This window comes from Priapulus caudatus, unplaced genomic scaffold (genome assembly GCF_000485595.1).
Source record: "Priapulus caudatus unplaced genomic scaffold, Priapulus_caudatus-5.0.1 Scaffold144, whole genome shotgun sequence".
Classification (NCBI taxonomy): domain Eukaryota; kingdom Metazoa; phylum Priapulida; class Priapulimorpha; order Priapulimorphida; family Priapulidae; genus Priapulus; species Priapulus caudatus.
Window position 1 is genome coordinate 120,704 of NW_014577205.1, and position 7,398 is coordinate 128,101.

Consider the following 7,398-nt stretch of genomic DNA (forward strand, 5'->3'; position numbering starts at 1 on the left):
GAGACGTTGCGGTAGTGAGAGACGTTGCGGTAGTGAGAGACGTTGCGGTAGTGAGAAAGGTTGCGGTAGTGAGAGACGTTGCGGTAGTGAGAGACGTTGCGGTAGTGAGAAAGGTTGCGGTAGTGAGAGACGTTGCGGTAGTGAGAGACGTTGCGGTAGTGAGAGACGTTGCGGTAGTGAGAAAGGTTGCGGTAGTGAGAGACGTTGCGGTAGTGAGAGACGTTGCGGTAGTGAGAGAGGTTGCGGTCGTTAAGGGGGTGTAAGAGACCTAGCAGCGAGGACCTGTTATCCCTGCGGTATTAAGCCAAAATTCACGCGCGCCGTGCCCGTACTGGGACTCTATCGATTCGCCCCGAAGATGTGGTTGAGGTGACGATATAAACACATCTAATCAGCAATATAGGCGGTCGGAGAAAAATCATCTATGATTCTACCTGCTTTATTATCCGATGTGTGTCGCACGCACGCACGCACGCACGCACACACGCGTATAATTTATAAATAAATAAATAAATATATATATATATACGATAACAAACAAATTACGCTGTGTGCATGTGTAACCGTCACCTAACGTAGATTTATTAATAATGCAGGAAACTGGTTCCAAATTGATTTGAGATTTAATGATTTAACACAAGATAAAACAATTATTTCTGCACTTTTGGTATTGATAAAGGTATTCAACATTACAAATCAACGTTATTATATTATCAGGAGTAAGATAATATAGGATCCTATATTATCTTACTCCTGATATTATGACTGATAATCATATATTGTTTCTCATGTCTTTACATATCCGGCTTATTCAATCCCTACCAACACAGCATTCCTCCCCACCAACATAGCATCCCCACCAGCACAGCATCCCTCCCCTCACCAACACAGTATCCCTACCAACACAGCATCCCGCACCAACACAGCATCCCTCCCCCACCAACACAGCAGCCCTCCCCACTAACACAGCATCCCCCACCAACACAGCAACCCTACTAACACAGCATCCCTCCCCCACCGAAACAGCATCCCCATCAGCGCAGCATCCCCCCACCAACACTCCATCCCCCACCAGCACGGCATCCCCTCACTAACACAGCATCCCCTCACCAACACAGCATCCCCCACCAACACAACATCCCCTCAATAACACAGCATCCCCTCACCAACACAACATCCCTCCCCCACTAACACAGCATCCCTACCAACACAGCATCCCTCCCCCACCAACACAGCATCCCTCCCCCACTAACACAGCATCCCTCCCCCACAACACACACACCCGCTCTTTCTATCTTTCTCTCGCACTCACTCGCGCGCGCTCTCTTTCTCTGCCTGTCTGTAACTGCCTCCCTACGTTTTTTTTCCATCCCACTCCGTCTCTATCATCCGCTCTCTTTCTATTTTGCTCATTTTTCGTCCCAATCATGTTACCTATTTTTTGCTCTTTCTCGCTCGCTCCCGCCACCTCCTTCTGTTCACCTTTCCCACACATCTGTCTCTCCGCCTCTACATCTATACCCCTTTACCCTCTCGCCTTCTCCTAATTTCCTTCCATTATAGATACGCGGCGTCGTTCACGTACGTACGTTCGCCTCGCACCCGCACGCGTGTTCGTCGTAACCTGCGAAACCTGTATGCACACGAGAGAGATGGAGCACGGCACAGAGCCGTCACCCTGCAACCACCAAACACATCAAACACTTATTGGTTCCTACGTTTGTATTTGCATCGATCCATTAAGTAATCTACATCCATTAATTTATCTCTGCGCGCTCGAAGACAGGTGCCAAGAGCGGCGTCGCGTTCATTTAGCTTGCACGCGCATGCAGGCGAGCACACATACTCAGGCCGAGCGTGCGTGTCGAGCGTGGTGGCGCAACAACCGCTATATAACCGCGACGAAGGAAAAATAACTGCGGGAGCCGCGCGTATTTGCACAGCCTAATGTGAAGGAACATGTGATGCAAATATCAATTTTTCTCATTTATCAATAAGTTGCAGATGGAAGGGCCGTGTTCACTCTAATTGCAGATAAATACACCTGCTGTGTTAGCAACTGCCGCGATCCTGGCCTCTGTGTTCCCACGCAGAGGTGACAGAGCTGTCGAGAATTCGCTGGGAGTCACGCCCATGCACGATGCCATGCAGTTATATATACTGAGAAAGAAAACCGATAGTCGTGAGAAGAAATTGGGTTAAAATATGTAAGCCCGTGCAGCCATAATTATCATAAAATTTTCACAATCACGTAGCCGTGATTAAAGTGATGTCTTAATTGAGATTTTTTTCAAGGCGAGATGGTCGTTAATGAATGAAAAGTTGAATTATATATTTACTTGGAATAAAAATTGATCTATCGAATGAAAGATGTTATCGAGCGACGAGACTTCCGCTGCCTTCAGCACACGAAAAAACAGGTAAACACGCGCACAAACACGCACGTACGCACGCGTACACATGTACGCACGCCCACACGCCCACATGCATATACGCACGCACGCGCAAAGGACCACATACGCACGTACGAGCAATCACGTGCCACATAGGCAGCAGCTAATCACTGTTTAGTAATTTAATGACATTATCAGTTGCGATGGATTATTTTGCCATTTTATTAATAAAAAAACGCTCGTCCTTTATTACATTATAACTATACATATTGACTTTATACTTAAGTCAAGCTCTAAGGTTACGCGAATGTCATATTGTCTTCCAATGAAGCCATTCGCGAACGTAGAGACGCTTTCGCGACCATAACGTGGGCGCGATGGAGGAAGACTGCCGACAGCGCCATCTCTCGTTGACCCATCGCAACAATCGCGATATTTGGAGAACGCGCGCTGCGTGGTGGCTCCAAATTGCATCAATCTACGTTGGAGTCGGTCGCTATTTTTGATACACGGACTACACGGGCACTCTGCAAGCGAGCGCTATCAACGGCTCCACTATCTATAAATATCGCGCGCGTGTACACAATTTCTGACGTTTACGCTCTTTGTACACCATAGAAAAATTTACATTACAAACACGTCGCTCGCGACGCATAATGCAAAACGGCAACGCCGACGAAATCATCTCTCTACGGCACGTGATGCAGCAGTCGACCCCGCGACCTTCGCGCGTTCTTCATAGCAGCGATGATGGCGGTCGCGTTCGTGTGGCGTGACGTCATCGACGCGCGCTTTCAGCAACGCGGCCAAGTGCTAGCCGAAAGAATGATAATTGTCTCCATCAATCTCTCCTCGCCTTCGCCAGTCTACGCCTGCTGAGAAGTATTAGCCAGTAGAGGTCGCACGAACGCGGCCAGGCAAGAAGACGCAACAACGCTGCGGCATTATAAACATCTAGCATTTTCGCGTTTTGTCTATAATGAGATCTTTTCGTGTCAATAAAAAGCATCTTGCGAGCGCGCGTAATATTGCCCGACACGTGTTAGATTGGTGGCGCAGCGTCTGCGGCGCTTTTTATTACTAATGAAATCAAGAATAAATTGAAAACATATTAGAAATTATCAAGCAGGCGCCTTTCGTTAAACATAAATGCGTAATCGGCAGTGCTGTGCAACGCTTAAATATGTTTTATGCTTCTGCGGAATTATTCATAATTTATGGAAGTCGGGCGACGGCTGTGGAGTGCTGAGTGTGTGCGTGCGTGCGTGCGTGTGTGCGTGAGTATGTGAGCGAGCGAGTGCGCTCGTGCGTGCCTGTGTACGTTCGTATGTGCGTGAGTACGTGCGTGCATGCGTGCGTGTGTGCGTGAGTATGTGAGTGAGTGAGTGAGTGAGTGCGCTCGTGCGTGCCTGTGTAAGTATGTGTGTGCGTGAGTAAGTGCGTGCGTACGCGTGTGCGTGAGTGCGTACTTACGTACGTGCGTGCGTGGTGAGTGAGTGAGTGCGTGCGCGTGCGTGAATCTGTGCGTGCGTGAGTAAATCTTAGCGTGCAGACGTGCGTACGTGTGTACGTGAGTGTGCATACGTGCGTGAATCTGACTTACACGAACCCGTCTATGCATCGGACTCGAATGAAATCTGTTACGCGATCTTGTATTTCAGGAATTTATGGTTTGCTGGGCTGGGCTTGCTGCCATGTTGCGAGCGGAAAAAAATACACATAAATATAATTGCCTCGATCCTGCCATGTACCTACCCATCGAGCATGCTACGCGTAAGCTTCCTGTTCTTGTTACGTAGCTAACAGGTAGATTTTACAGTCACTGTTTAACTACATGGTTGCACGTATCTGCATGCTCTCTGTCAACACGCACTACGTACAATGTCGGTACGTCCGCACGGTCTCGCACTAACGGTACACGCCAATCGTACGTTACATACACGTTTGTAGTACGTAGCATCGACACTTAGCATCGTAGCACTTTCTACGTAATTACATCTATATCGATAATAAGTTACATGTACAACTATAGTGTGTTACATGTACTCCTATAGTATGTTACATGTACGCTCATAGCATATTATATGTACACCCATTGTATGTTACATGTACACCGACAATACGTTTCATGTACACCTATGGTATATTGCATGTACACCCGTAGTACGTTACATGTACACCTATTGCATGTTGCACGTACACCGATATTATGTTACATGTACACCCACAGTATACGTCACATGTACACCTATGGTTTATTGCATGCACACTCATAGTATGTTACTTATACACCCATATTATGTTCCATGTACACCCGTAGTACGTTAGGTGTACACCCATAGTATATATGTTACATGTGCACTCATATTACGCTATGTATACGTTTTGTAGGCGGTAAAATTTCTAACAAGTAGCCTCGCCCGCCGAGAGCTGTGAGTTAGGACGTTGTGCGTGTTTCTCCAACCACGCAAACGGCTGCACGAGAACAAGGAAACCAGCATTCCCCGCAATTTCCACTCTATGGTAATAAAAATTAAAATCGAAGAACTTAAGTATTATCAAATTATTGCAGCTCTGGGAAATGGCAAGTGTAGAACTTAACGATCAACAAATGAATTATTATGATAATGTATAGTTCGGCTCACTAATTAGATGTGTGTTGGCGTCACCACCTACTTTTGCAATGCCTCGCATAAATAGGAAAGTGGTTCGTTATTTTCTACAAATTGCGTTATGCCCGTCTACGCTGGAGAGTTGCCGGAGCAGGCGCCTCGCCAGCCGTCTCTCTCTCTCACTCTCGCTTCGCACACAAAGCTCGCTCGTTAGCTTTCGCCTGTTTTATGCTCGCCATTGTCTTCGCGACGTGCGATATTAAATAGTGTTATTATTGGTCCGAAACGTGATGCATATATTGCTAATGATTCGTATATGTGAAATGAATGAATGCATTGCGGCATTGCTCGGCGTCAGCTGCGCCTTCGTCGCGACCAAATAACGGATGCTTTCTGGCTAATGACGCCGCGCGCGAACGAGTGCAGTTGAAACGGTGCAGGTAAGAGTGCAATTACGATTGTCATACCTGCGTAGTAATCGATGAGCCGTATAGCCTGACAACGATATGTAGAGTTGAATGTATGCATTTCAGTGCGAATATAGTCACGCTCGCTGCTGCAGGGCAAGACCAGCACTGACGGATGTGCAGGAGCATATATTATATAAGAACTGATAAAATATAAATATGAAATGTCAACAGGTATTAGATGCGATCTATTCGGAGACTAGCGGCAGGTGGCCATAGATCACCGGAGCATTGGTTTCGAGTGGAAAAGTAATCTCGATGACAATTGTATTACGATTTCAAGGCGATTAATTCGACTCCGTCGAGGGATGCTGTTGCATGTTAATTGCTGGCCGGCTCCCTGTGTGAGCGGTAGGCATGTCTACTGAACTTTGCGCGTGTTGATGTGAACTCGCGTCGATTCATCGTGACCGAGGCTCGGGCACTTGCAGTGATTCTTGTTGCCAGCAAGATCACTATCCGTACTGCGTAATTTACTATCAACAGTTGCTGTGTATTTGATTGTTGATTGCCGCCGCGGCAGTTGTTTGTGTCAATCAATCGTTCAGTGTAGGAACTGGATTGCGCATGATTTCGCAAGCATTTAGCGGTCAGCTGTCGCAGCGTAGTAGTAATTCATCGCCATGCACACGTTGTGATTCCCATGTGTGTATGTTTGTAGTAATCGATTGTCATGTGACGCGCTTGTCTCTATACTATGTGTGTGGGCTGTTGTTGATTGCTTAATCAGTTAGACGTACTTAGTGATGAGCTAGATTGATAGAGCGTTAGTCACCTAGTGGAGTCACTGGTGTAGTAAGGTTACTTAATTGTGCTTCAAGCAGACGCCACGAGACAACTCAGTTGTTACACGCCGTAAACGTAATTATTTTGGGTTTATAGTGGTATTTACCCATAATCGTCGATCATAGCAAATCAGATCAGGATGATCTGTGTCAGAAATACGCGCGGCGTCTATGTAGAATATGTGCATGTGAATGTATCTACTGCATCTGGAAAGCAAGTGGAAATTGCCACGTGTATGTCTCTCTCTCTCTCTCTCTCTCTCTCTCTCTCTCTCTCTCTCTCTCTCTCTCTCTCTCTCTTTCTCTCTCTCTCTCTCTCTCTCTCGCTCTTCTCTCTCTCTTTCGCGCTCATCTCTCTCTCTCTCTCTCTCTCTCTCTCTCTCTCTCTCTTATCTCTCTCTTTCTATCTCTTTTCGGGTGTGTGTGTGTGTGTGTGTGTGTGTGTGTTGTGGTGCTGTGTGTGGTATTTGTGTGTGCGCTGTGTGTATTGTTGTGTGTGTGTTGTCGGGCAGTGAGAGAGAGAGTGTGTATGTCGCGTGTGTGGCTGCATGTATGTAGCGCTTGTGCTATCTCCTGATGTTATGTGTGTGTGTCGTTTGCACAGCCTTTCAAAGTGATTTAAACGCAGTGTAATACTTGCATGTCTTGCCTTAAAACTAAAGTAAGCAGCAGCAGGGTATATATTGGAAAGTCACGATTTTTTATGCAATCCCTATGCAATCAATAATTTATGCTTACTATCTTTTCTGAAATCAGGTCTTCCCGTAAAAATGGCGACGCTTAAACTCTCTTCAAGATAGCTTCTATAGCGTCAGAGTTGTTAGAAAAGATATCCCAGAATTGCACAGGGCTTAGCGATACGCCCTCTCCGTTAATATGTTCACATTTTCCTGTTCGGTTCCGATGATTTATAACCGTATTCTTATCCTTTGAGTAGATAGTCTGAAGACGTTGGAAGCTTTGTGCTCCAAAAAAAACATTAATTCCCTCGAGTGCAAGGTATACTTTGCCGTATCACAGACACATAAAATTAGGCTTATAAACGTTATTTTCATATAACAGAAAGCAATATAGATGAGGCGATAAAAAGGGGTTTTCTCGGCGCGTTAGCTTGAAATAAAATAGCAATAAAAACAATCAG

General features: G+C 46.1%; 1 protein-coding gene across 1 annotated transcript in view; it reads right to left on the minus strand.

Moving 5' to 3' along the window:
• Positions 1–7,398, minus strand: part of LOC106806148 — a 104,156-nt gene that overhangs the window by 96,535 nt on the left and 223 nt on the right. The window lies entirely within an intron of this gene.